Source organism: Lissotriton vulgaris, chromosome 9 (genome assembly GCF_964263255.1).
Source record: "Lissotriton vulgaris chromosome 9, aLisVul1.2, whole genome shotgun sequence".
Taxonomy (NCBI): Eukaryota; Metazoa; Chordata; class Amphibia; order Caudata; family Salamandridae; genus Lissotriton; species Lissotriton vulgaris.
Window position 1 is genome coordinate 1127748542 of NC_141697.1, and position 13547 is coordinate 1127762088.

Below are 13547 nucleotides of genomic sequence, written 5' to 3' on the forward strand. Positions count from 1 at the left end.
CCTCTTCCCACCAGGACCAGCACCAGAAGTCAGGGAATCCCTAAGATGTCCCACACATGTTTCTAACCAGTTATCAGGACACAGAACTGACTCCACAAGTTTTAAAATGAATGATGCAACAGCTTTGTTAATGTTGTGGAAGCAAATCCGATCTTATCTCCTGATCTGTTGGGTCTTTGGATCCTCTGTGGCATTAAATATACATCAATTGGGGGGTGTAGCCAAGCTCCCGCCTGGTCCATTTACGCATTTCCAGCAGCGGATGGGCACCAGACCCTGCCTGGGCTATTGAAAAAGGGTAGCGCAGCATTGCAAGAGAGGCAACTTCGGGACCGAGGCGCAGCGGTCCGGGATGTGACGGGAGGCCGCGGCAGAAGGCTTGGAGCGGAGGGCGCCTGAGCAGGTTTTCTGGCGGTCCCCATGTCTGGTAAGGGGACCGCCATTGCTATACAACGCGACCAGAGCGGCAACGTCGGCTGCGAGCATAGAGGCCCACATCGGCAGCTACGGAGACGAGCCTGGGCCGCATGAACTACACATGGCCCGGCTTTGCAGGCCTAGGCGGGCCTTCATCCCAGCAATCCGCTTACCATCAGAGCTGCTGCCTAAGCTGGCTGTGCGGAGAGCTTGAGCGGCTGCCCCATCAGCAAAGACCTTCCCCCCCATGGCCACAGGAAAACAGGGCCCCCAGGTGGATAATTAGCCCTCTCCTGAGGCCCTGGGGAGGCAAATATATCACCCATGGGCCCCGTTGGGGGAGAGGCCTGTGAGGAGGCCCCATATTTGCAGGCCTTGGCGGGCCTTCATATTAGCAGCTCATTGACTGCTAGAGCTCACGCGGTTGCCCCATCTGCAAGGGCCTGCCCATGTGGCCACAGGAGAAAACAAGGACCTGCCAGGTGGAAAATCAATAGCCCCTTGAGGCATTTGGGAGGCACATACATCGTTCACGGGCCTCGCCGGTTGAGAGTCCCACAAGGAGGCCCCTTTGACCCAGATCACACTGGGGGCAACAACGCACTCAGTGGTACGGGCGTTCAAGACAGGGGAATATCGGTGGAGCACTCCTGCCCACCAGCCTCAGGGTCGCCTCCTGCTCTACCACATTGGCCCCGAGGAGTCTACAGCCTGAACACGGGCTCCACTAAGAGGTGAGAGTGGCCGCGAGGCAGGGGTAGGATAGCACCGCAACAGAAATGCCCTGGCACAGAGGCCCTGATTTACACGAAACACCCCCCCCATTGGTGACTAAATGGAGGAATGAAGGGAGAGCCCAAAGCGACAGAGGTGCATGGCGGGGGGAGTAATCACCGCAACAGTGACAGCTCAGCAACACCTCACCTATACTAGCACCGCACAGCACCGTTCCGCCTGCTGGGCCTCTCGCTTCGGGCCGGCAGTCGCCCAGGGAGACACAATGGCGACCTCAAAAAGCAAGAAAGACAGATCGGTGAAGGACCTGTTGCTCAAGTCAACGGCACATCAGGTGGAGGGCCAGCCTACAGCGAAGCACTTGGACGAGGTTGAGGGCGGTGAGGGTCCAGAGGGCCCGGTCAGCCGATGTTCATGGAGTCACTGTTCTCCTCACTACGTGAAGATTTGTCCACCATGAAGCACAAGTTATCAACGAACATGAGGGACATTCCCTGCAATGTGGATTCCCTGGGGAATGGATCAACACCCTAGAAGAGCATGAAGCGGGCGAGACATAGCGCTCGAGAACCTTCAACAGGAAGTCCTTAAGCTACAGGAACAGAATCTGGACCTCCATGCCCACACGGAGGACTTGGAAAATAGGTTCCGGTGGAACAATATCCGCATCCGCGGCATGGCTCAGGGGAGGGGGACGGCGACATTGAGGCACTCGTGGTGGGCCTCTTCTGCTTCATCCTGGGAGAGTCTCCCGAGTTCAACATCAAACTGGATTGCACCCACAGAGTGGGCTCTAGGAGGGCAGCCAAGGCTGCCCCAGCAGACATTTTGAAATGTGTCCATGACTATCAGCTAAAGGAGCAGGTTCCCTGCGAGGCGAGGCGTTGCACGGACTTTGCCTATAAAGGTTCAAAGCCTACGCCAGTCCAAGGCCTGGCAGCCTCTACCGTACCCAAGTGCAAAACTTACCGCCGGATCACTTCTTACCTTCGAGAAGCTGCCATCAAGTACTCCTGGGGACATCCCTTTAGACTGATTTTCCATTTCAAAGGGGAACTGAGACAAATTTGCTTCCTCTCTGTCGATTACAAACTTCTGGACATTGAGGATCCTGCAGAGGACATGTTGCACCAGAATAATCACGCATGCAGACGCTGCAGTGGTCATGGGTGGACCATCATCAAGACCCTAGTCCGTCAACATGCCCTAACCCGGACACTATGGCCAGTGAGCGACAGGCAGTCCTGGCATCTCTCACAGGAGGGACCTCGGAGGGAAGATGGAGCTGCCCAGGCAGAGATTCGATCGTTTTTGTTAACTTCCCTGCCTACCACTGGAAACACTTTAAGAGACTTGCATGGGGGGAGCCTCAGGTCACAGGTACACTCTACTATTCCTCCAGGGAGCAGCACGCTCCTGACATTGACTGTTTGCTCTTCTTCATCATTAATGTTTTCGCTAAGATAGGGTGTTGTTATTTAATGTAATGGGTTCTCTCTCCCCCTCCTTGCGCTTCTCTTGGTCTCCTTGCATGCGCACGACCTTTGCCTAGCCAGGCCGCTAGCTCTGTGATCTCAAATGGCCCCATAAATGGTTGGGCACGGTATGCCCCCTTGCACCTACATCGCATTCTGCCCCCACCTTCCTCCTAGATGAGTATTAAAATTCTGACCCTCAATTTGAAAGGGCTCAATAATCCTATGAAACGCAGAGCTATCCTGTCTTACTTGGAGAATTCCAAAGCCCATATCTGCTTATCACAAGAGACTCATCTATTGCATAGCGGTACAGACAGATTGAGCTCTAAGGCCTTCCCACAGCAATACTTCTCCTCACTCACCACTAAGAGGGCGGGATCGCTGTTCTTATATCCTGTACTTTCCCGGGGGGGGGGGAAGGGGGGGGGGCACAGGTACTAGAGGTCAGAGGGAGGCTTTTGGTGCTTTCCTTGACCTTAGGGCTGCACATGCTTATTTTAGCCACTATCTATGTTCCTAACGAGGGCCAGGAGACATTCCTCCGTGATGCAGTGGCAGATCTGACATTCTCCTCAGACCGGCAAATACTCATGGGGGGTGACCTGAACATTGAGTTTGACAGCCAACTGGACCGGCTCATAGGCAAGGACAGACCGGGGCTCTATCTGGCAGCACTCGATAGTGGTTCCACGACCTGGGGTTAATCGACGTGTGGCACCATTTCAATCCCCATTAAAAAGACTACACTTTACACTCCCACTCCCGCTGGATTTATGCCCATTTCAATTACTTCATGGGATCTCGATCCCTCCTTACTTCCATACAGGACTCGGTTATTGAGCCACAGGTGTTATCTGACCATGCAGAATTCTAATATTTCCCCCCACTCCTCGTCCACCATATTGCTGAAGGATCAGAGATACACTCCTTCACTGCCCGGAAGTCATTGCACACCTCACTAAGACACTAGAGGACTACCTAGCCGGGATTGATACCCAAGAAACCTCCATAGTATACCTGTGGGAAACCCTTAAACTAGTGGCTAGGGGTGAATTTATAGCTAAGTCGTCTGCAGATAACAAGATACGTAGGGGGAAAAGGGAGGACCTTTCCAAGCAGGTCTCAGAATTAGAAGGGATTTGCAAATGAATAGGAGCTCCCATGGTACGGAGGCAGCTAAAAGCAGCACAAGCTCAAATAGCCAGCCTGGACTTGGACAGAGCTGAATGCACAAGTTACTTACCTTCGGTAACGATATATCTGTAAGAAACATTAGTTAGTTAGATTCCTTACCTTAGAATATCCCCAGGCGTCAGACTGGATCTGGGAAGTTTTCGTCAGCAGTACCCCTGCGAGTCGGTAGGCGTCGTCTGCGGCTCCGCGTCCGTCGCCGGAGCCGTGATCGCCGGGATGACGTCGTCGGAGAACTTAGACGCCGCCCTCGGGCGCTGACGTCAGTTCTGTACATAGCTTTCCACGCCAGGAACGCAGAGCCATGCAAGAAACCGACACTGGTGCCATGAAACTAGGGCCCTCAAAGGGAGATACCTTAACCCTAGATATCGGTTCGCAGAACGGGGAGGATGGGTGGGGCGGTAAGGAATCTAACTAACTAATGTTTCTTACAGATATATCGTTGCCGAAGGTAAGTAACTTGTGCACCTGAAAGAAACATGTTAGTTAGATTCCTTACCTTAGAATAGATACCCCAGCAATACCAACCCCGGTGGTGGGCCTGCAAACCAAGATCACACCAGGAAGTCCTGGAGAACGGAATGGCCAGGCAGTAGTGCTTGGCAAACGTGTGCCGCGAGGCCCACGTAGCTGCCTGACAATTGTCCTGCAAAGGGACTCCCCGACCCAGGGCAGTAGTAGCCGCCGTGGCCCGAGTCGAATGGGCGTGCAGCCCCACAGAAGACTCCTTTTTAGCCAAGAAATAACAGACCTTGATGCACAAAACGACCCACCATAGATGGTCCGCTTGTGCACCGCCCATCCCTTCTTAGCGCTCACGTAGCCAACAAAGAGTTGGTCGTCCACCCGGAACTGTTGTGTGTGGTTCAGGTGACAGGAGAGCGCATCTTTTGGGTCCAGGCGGTGGAGCCTCTCCTCCTTTTTCGAGGGATGCAGAGGCAGATGGGCAAGGTAATGGACTGGCCGATGTGAAAGGCAGTAACCACCTTGGGTAGGAAAGAAGGACGAATCCTCAGAACAACCTTGTCCGGATGGACAGAGAGGTAAGGAGGCTTAGATGAAAGAGCCTGGAGCTCACTCACTCTTCTGGCAGAGGTGATGACAACCAGGAAAGCAGTTTTGAGAGTCAGAAGACGAAGAGGGCAATTATGGAGTGGCTCAAAGGGAGTGCATATCAGATAAGTAAGAACCAGGTTCAAGTCCCACTGAGGCATCACGAAAGGAAGAGGAGGGAACATGTGCGTGATGCCTTCCAAGAACCTATTTACAACAGGGGACTTGAAAAGAGAAGGCTGATCAGGAAGCCTCAAGAAGGCAGAAATGGCTGAGAGATAGCCCTTGATTGTGCTCAGAGCAGAGCCCTGCAGGGCAAGAGAAAGAAGAAAGAGGCGAACCTCTGAAAGAGGGGCAGAGAGTGCAGACTGCAACTCCACTCGCGACGAAAAGCATCGTCGAGCGAGTGCCGCTTTGGAAATTCCAACGCGCAGAACTGATGACATAGCGCGTTCTCTTTGGTGCCGAATAGATCTAACCAAGGCTCCCCCCACTACTGAAAGAGACCTTGCTCCACGTCCGATTTCAGATGCCATTCGTGATCCATTATGCACCGGCGGATGAGTTAGTCCGCCCTGGCGTTCAGGGAACCGGCCAGATGTTGAACCACCAGGGTAATGCCCTGGTGTTCCAGCCATGTCCAGAGGTGCAGAGCCTCCTGACAAAGGGTCCACGACTGCACCCCGCCCTGTTTGTTGCAGTACCACATGGCGGTGGTGTTGTCCGTGAACACCTGCACTACACTTCTCCGGACAGAGGGAAGGAATGACTTTAGTGCAAGCCGGACCACCCGCAGCTCCAGAACATTGATATGGGGCCGGGACTCCGGCGGAGACTAGAGGCCTCTGATCTCTGCCTCTCCCATGTGGCCCCCCCATCCCAGGAGGGACGCATCCGTCACCACTGTGTGCTCCGGTTGGGGAAGGGAGAGGGATCTGCCACTGACCCAATCGCGGTCCGTGAGCCACCACTGCAACTGATTCGCAGTGCCCTCCGAGATCAGGATGTGGTCGGACAGGTTGCCCTGATGCTGTGCCCACTGGAACTTCAGGTCCCACTGCAGAGCCCGCATTGCCACCTGGCGTGATGTACCAACAGGCTGCAGGAGTCCATCAGCCCCAGGAGCCGCAGCGTCAGCCTGACCGAAACTCGGGATAAAGGCTGAAAGATCGGAATCAGAACCTGAATATCCCGAACCCGCTGCTCGGAAGGAAAAACCCGAAACTGTCCAGAACTGCTCCGATGAAGAGAAGCTTCTGAGAGGGACTCAGGTGTGACTTCGGCACGTTGATGGAGAACCCCAGCGAGTGCAGGAGATCGGCCGTAGTCTGGAGGTGGGAGACAACTGCCTGGGGCGAGCCCGCCTTCAACAGGCAGTCGTCGAGATAGGGGGAGACTGGAGCCCCTAATCTCCGCAGATGAGCTGCGACCCCCGCCATCACTTTCGTGAACACCGGAGGGGAACTGGAGAGGCCGAAGGGGAGCACGGTAAACTGAAAGTGCTCGTGGCTTACCGTGAACCACAGGTAGTGCTGGTGGGCCGGCAGGACGGGATATGGAAATAAGCGTCCTGCAAGTCCAACGCTACCATCCAGTCTCCAGGGTCTAAGGCAGCCAGGACCTGAGCTAAAGTCAGCATCTTGAACTTCTCCTTCCGAAGGAAGCCGTTGACGCTCCTGAGGTCCAAAATAGGGCGCAGGCCCCCCTTGCCCTTCTTGGGAAGAACAACCACATCCAACTTCTGGCCCAGGAGCGCGTTCGATTGCCCCCTTGGCCGAGAGGGCCGTAACTTCCTCCTGCAGAAGTCGCAAGTGATCCCCCGATATGCGGTGGTACTGCGGTGGCATGGCTGGAGGGGTCACCTCGAAGGGGAGGGAGTAGACCCTTCGGACCCTTTGCAGCACCCACCTGTCCGAAGTGATGGTATGCCAGTGGAGTAGGTGATGGCGAACCCTGCCTCCTACTGGGGTTGAATGGGCCTGAAAGCTCGGACTAGGAAGGCTTTCAGGCGGATGCTGCCGGAGCGGATGTGGACCGACCAGGCCTCTGTCCCCCTGTACCACCACGGCGGTTACTACGTTCGCGTTGAGGTTGGTTCTGCGGCCTGTGGCTGGATGAACGTGTGGGGGCGCCCCTTCCTTGGCCACGAAAGGGACGAAAAGCAGAAGTCTGCTGGCGCTGGCCCGAGAGGCCGAAAGACTTGGCCGTAGCCCTGGAGTCCTTGAAACGCTCAAGCGCACTGTCTGCTTTGTTGCCAAACAGGCAACGACCATCAAAAGGCATGTCCATGAGCGTGTTCTGGACATCCCCGGATAAAAATTGGCAGACCTCAGCCAGGCGTGGCGACGGATCGCCACAGTTGTGGAAACCGCTCTGCCTAGCGAGTCCGTGGTATCAAGTCCACATCGGATGGAATACCGTGCTGCATCCGGCCCCTCAACAAGAGCCTGGGTGAGCCATGTCTGGGCCTCCTCCGGACACTGGGGCAGCACGTCTGCCACCGTATCCCACAGAGAGTGGGTGTAACGGCCCAAAAGGCATGTGGTATAAATGGACCGCAATCCTAAGTTGACCGAGAAGAACAGTTTCTTCCCAAACTGATCAAGCCTTTTGGATTCCCGATCCGGGGGAGCGGTCGGAAATGCGGTCTGAGACATGGAGGCCATGATAACCAGACTCTCTGGGTGGGGTGGGTGGACAGAAAGCAGGGGTTGCCCGGAGACGGGCGGTGGCGTCGGGCCATGTTCCGATCCACAGGGAGCACTGTAGAGGGCCTGGACCAAGTGCCCATCAGAACGTCAGTGAGTGCCACATTGAACGGCAGCAGAGGCTCCAAAGAGCTTACTGGTGGTTGAAGCACCTCAGTGAGGAGGTTAGTCCTCACGGACGCTGCAGGGAGATCAAACTTCAAGGCCGGCATGCGCAACACTACAGCATAAGTAGTCCCCTCCTCCGTAGCCACGGAAGGAGGAGAGAGAAAACCAGTGTCAGGCGATGTGTCAAGACCACTGGCATCCCCCAGCTCATCTGCCCAGTCCTGACTTTGCTGGCACTGTTGTGCCAGAGGGTCCTCAGACCCCTCCCAGTCCTCCTCTTCATCCGTGTCCTGATAAACAGGCATAAATGACGGAGCCGAGTCATAGGTGAATTGCTCACCCATCAACGCCGGATCCGAACCGGGGCTGAAACCAGGGGCGGCATTGTCCGAGGACGGCGCCGGGAGTGGCACCATAGGGGTCGGCGCCAGCGGAGGAATCGTGAGTTCGACTGGTGTCACAACCGGGATCCAGGCCTGGATCCCGGGGGTCCTGTGGCGCCGGGACCGAAGCGGGAAAAGAGTCCTCATAGCCCAGAGGAAGTCTTGAATCTTGCCCGGAGTCGCATTAAGTCCAGGGACCGGAGGGTGTGGATCTGGATGCGACGCCTGTGGCTCCAGCGGAGCCGCGTGGATGGTGCCATCCAAACCCTCGGCTGAGTTGTGCGACCGGCGAGGGGAGTCAGAAGAGCCATGTCGCTTCTTCGACTTCTTCTTGCCATGCCTCGACTTACCAGAGTGCGAGGACTTGGATCCCGACGAGCGGTGATGGCTACAGCTCCGCGACCGGTCCCTTGACTTCCTCCTCAACCGGGACCTCGAGCGGTGTGGAGCCGACTGCCAGAGCTCGAGAAGCTTACGAGACCGCTCCCGCCTAGCTTTCGAAGTCAAGGCCCGACAGTTGGGCACGACTTGTCGTCGTAGTTGGCCCCTAAACAGTAGAGACACCGGCAGTGGGGGTCAGTAACCGACATCAGTCGGTGACATGCGTCACACAGCTTGAAACTGGGCATCCCTACCGGCACCAGGAGTCGAAGTCGACTCGAAAAAGATAGTCAAAAAGACCAAAAAGTTAGTCAAAAAGTGACTACGGGTACCTGCTCTTCCCGGATCTGCGCTTGCTGGCGCGGAAAAAAGAAGAACTGATGTCAGCACGCGAGGGCGGCGTCTAAGTACTCCAAGGACATCATCCCGGCGATCACAACGTTGACAATGGACGCGGAGTCGCAGACGACGCCAACCGACGTGCAGGGGTACTGCTGACAAAAACTTTCCGGATCCAGTCTGACGCCTGGGGATATTCAAAGGTAAGGAATCTAACTAATGTGTTTCTTTCAGATACACAGCCCTTTGTCTAAAACATATGTTTTACACAGGAAGGGACAGATGTGGCCTCCTGTTAGCACACAAACTGCATGCATAATGCCAGGCAGCGGTGGTCCCAATGATCTTTGATGCTGGGGGAGGTGAACATTCAAGAGAGGCAGATATATTTCGCACTTTCAGGGATTTTTATGCAGAATTTTACTCAGCGCAGCGAAAACCAAAACAAAACCCCTCTGCATACTTTCAGGCATAACACATTCCCGTCTAACACTAGATCAGGCCACCTCCTTAGATAGCCCGATTCGAGTCAAAGAGGTTATTTCGGCTATCGCCTGGCTTAAGCTCCTTAAATCCCCAGGCCTAGATGGGTTTACCGCCATCTTTTAAAAAATGTTCTGCTCGATCTTGACTCCGATATTGACTCGACTCTTCAATGCAAATGGTGACACCTCAGACATGCCTCCTACGATGCTCATGGCAGCGGTGGCAGTCTTGCCCAAGCCCGGTAAGGATGGCAGGCATTGCGCCTCACACCGGCCTATTTCCCTGCTGAATATCGATCTTAAGATCTGAACCGGGATACTGGCTGACAGACTAGGCCCGCTAATGCCGGGATTGATAGGACCAGACCACGCCGTATTCATCGCGACGAGACAATGCAGTGACAACACTAGGTCCCTGCTCCACCTCCTGGACAAGGCGTATCGCTAGACAGTGGAACAAGCAGTGTTATCTGGCAACACCGGAAAAGGCATTTCACATAGTACATTGGCCTTTTTTAGAGACCATTCTGGAGCAGTTCGGGGTTGGGAGTCGATTATGCAGGTGAGTGCTCAGTGGATATAGCCACCCCTAGTCCACTGTCCGAGTGAATGGCTGCACGTCTGATCCCTTTCCAATCGCTAGGGGCACGCGACATGGCTGACCGCTCTCACCACTCTTGTTTGCCCTCTACATGGAGCCGCTGGCTCAGAAAGTTCAGGAAAATCAGAGGATAAGAGGGTTTCTTTTTGGGGGAGAGCGGCATACCATCAGCCTGTACGTGGACGATATCATCACCACGCTTGAGACCCCTGAGTCGTCTGCCCCAGCTTATCTTGCCAAATTGGAGGAGTTCTCTGTCGCTTCGCGCTTTCGAGTTAATGTGGCCAAGTTTCAGGCCCTAGGTTTTTCTTTACAGCCACCAACTATCGTCGCCCTTAACCAGGCATGCCCCATCAGCTGGGATCAGAAAACCTTTCCCTACCTGGGTATAATATTATCAGTTTCCACTGCAGAGATAGTTTCCTTAAATTATACTCGCTTACTAGCGCAGACACAGCAGGACCTACGGCCATGGTGACCGTTTGGCCTTTCGTGGCTTGATCGAGTGGCAGCCCTTAAAATGAACTTACTCCCTAAAATGTCATATCTCTTTGAGACCTTACCTGTGGAGCAACCTACAGGCATGTTGAAGCAGCTCCAGGCTGAATTCTCCTCCTTTGTTAGGGCGGACAAGAAACCATGGATGAACAGGGATATGAGCTTTAGGCCATTTGGGGAGGGGGGTTTGGGAATACCCAACCTGGAACGCTACTATAAGGCTACACAGATTCGCTGCTTGTGGAATGGGCTCAACCAGAGCCTTCATGGAGTGAGCATTACCCGGCCATCCCCTGTGGTAGATTCCCTTTCTCTGCAAAGTCTCCAGACCTCCTGGACGCTATGGCTCTCCAATAGTGCGAGCCACCTTAAACGCGTGGGACCCCACAGCTATGCGCAACGTTCTTACCACATTCCCATCGCCTCTTACCCCTATCACTAACAATCCTGACTTCACCCCGGGCCTCGACAAGGCAGCTTTTGGTTACTGGGACAAGGAAGGCTGCAGATCTATAGGCCATTTTTTTATGTAAAAGGTCCTATGTCTTTCGAAGATTTTCGATCTGCTTTCGCTATGCCCGAAACTGAGCGGTACCACTATCAGCAGATACAACACTGTGTGATGCAGTCCACTAAAAGACTTCTCACAGAATGATATCACATCTTACCAAGATCTAGCTTTCTGCCAAATTTATTGTAATACGGTTTCGATGTTTTGGCTGTAACTGTGTCTAATTTTCAGATGGAAAATTGCATGGCGAAGACGTGTTTTGGGACCCCCCCCCCCTTTTCTGCGATGGATTACCCAAAAACATTCCAGGAAGGAGTTGAAGTGGATGAGACTTCTTTTCAGGATAATTTTGTTAAGATTTGTCAAATGGCGGCAAAGTTATAAGCAAACCAAAAAATCCATTTCCTATGGAAATGTGTTTATAATGATAACTACCTAGTGGCGCCTGCACTGCTTGTGCGATTGGCCCAGAGGATGGCATTATGGCGAACCACGTCTGCCATAATTTAGATCACGTTGTATTCTTAAATAAAGTGACCGAAATTCCCAAAATTAGTCGGCTTTTAATTGAAAATTGGAATCCTTGGAGAAGAATGCTGACCTTCCGAAACCAGCAAGGGTGGAGGCTTGCATGAAATATATATGGAGAGAGCAAGAAATCCTCCGATTGTGCAATAGTTAAGAGGCATAACTGCAGGTCATGCAAGGATGCTCTACTGCACCCTTCCTTTTCAGGACATGGAAACGTATTTCATACTTTGAGGAAATTCCGCCTACCCCTCCTTGATATAGCCAAAGACAGCAAGCCTATTTCCGGATTAGTGGAGCAAAGGTCCAATCAAATATACTTTCTTCCAGGTAGATGTCATAAAAAAATAACTTTACACACACACACACGTACAAAATACTGGAAACATCACAATGCACTGCAAGTGTGCAGAAGCGCTTGAAATAAATGTGCTCAAACCCGTTAGTGTCTAATGTGGGAGAGCTAGTGAGCATGCATTACAATTTTCATCGATTTATGGCCATCTACTTTCTTATAATGAGCCTCAAGTCAACAGCCCAAATAAATACAGTGAAATTGATAGATTCTGCATTTGGAATGTTCAAGTCTTTGGTTGTTTTCCGTGAGCTTTCATGCCACACTGAGTTTCGAAAGAAACGACTGGGAAGATAGCACCACCAAACGAGTAAGCACATATACAAATGCCTAAATACAAAGAAATATGTAGATGACCAAAAAATATCCTTCCTGTGAAATACTGCCTTGTGAGGGTTAATGCCAAGTACTGCAAGACGCAAGCAATTAGAAAGCCCAATGCACTGTAGTAGTTTATTAAAGACCTGAATGCATTTGCCAATCATGTACTTATTTATACTTGCCTGGAAATGTTTCTAAAAGTAGAATAAACACGAAACGAATTAATGCAATCGAAGAGAGACATATCTTTTTGATTATTCACAATGCTGTCCACATTTGATAAACATGAATAATGTGGTTTGTTGTGTGTGAAAAAAGCACTTAACATACTCCAGGTGGCTTAAAAGAGATGTAGATCTATGTGACAGGTACAGAGGCAATGCGATGACACAGAAGAGATCATGTTTTCAAACAGGCCCTAAAAGCCATCAGTCCTGTTATTGTCTCTCCCTAAAAGAGTGGTAGGTGTTCAATACTGCATAAGAGAGGTGATATTAGATGGGAGGTGCAGCCGGCATTCCAGGGCGTACCATGTGCTCCTTCAGACATTGGTCCAATGCGAGCATTGCCACCTGTGTCCAGCAGAGGGCGAAAGGCTCCGTGCTTACACCCCCCCCCCCCCCTCTTCCAGTCTGGAGCTCAAGAGGACCATCTGAACGAATTCTATGTCAGTCCACGGAGGCTCAGATTATGCTTCTCTTCACTTTACTGACATAAAACAGCAGCCAATAAAAACTTTAAACTGGCATGACCCCGGAAGGACAACCCCCTCCAACAGTATGCACCAATCACTATCAAGTCCCATGTATAACTGTCCATGTTTATCCATACGACCTCCTCTTTCTTTGCTGCTGCAGCAGCGAGTTAAGTGCCCTTCTATTTTACTTCTTTCTTGGGGGTAAGGTGTGTAAGGGCGGTGGTTGTAGACGGCGCGCGCGCGCGTCTGTGATGATATGTGCTGAGCGGACCTCCGCTCGTGGTTGAGGTGTTTTGGTGACTTTGCGATTATTGCCTTTTTTCCGGTTTTATTGTTTGTTGACCCGCGCGGGCGTTTTCTGTTGTCGGCGCGTAGCGGGACCGGCGGTGTACCGGTAGGGGGCGGTGGAGCAGGAGGAGGCAGACGCGAGACGCTCGCGCGCAGGAAGCAGTCGAGCCCGGCCCCCACACGCACTGCGCATGCGCGAGGAGCCGACTTTCGTTTTTTTCACTTTACCGGCTCCTCACGCATCGCGCTTTCAGACTGCATCAATCCTGGCCTCAGTAGAACGCTAACGGAGCGCATCCGCATTAGAGCTCTGCTCTAGGGGAGCTTACAGTGTGCAAATAGGGGTCTCCTTCCACCTGATATTCAGCCTCATTGCCTGTAGTGATTTTGGTTTAAGTTTGTGTGTGTGTTGGAGGCTCCCCTGGGCTACTCCCCCCCCTTGAAGCTCCTCCACACCTCCCTGCTTC

The 13547-nt window shown here is 52.8% G+C and overlaps 1 protein-coding gene across 2 annotated transcripts in view; it reads right to left on the reverse strand.

Annotated features, from left to right (window-relative positions):
* Positions 1-13547, reverse strand: part of CACNA1D (calcium voltage-gated channel subunit alpha1 D) — a 1282477-nt gene that overhangs the window by 395936 nt on the left and 872994 nt on the right. The gene's annotated exons all lie outside the window — the stretch shown is intronic.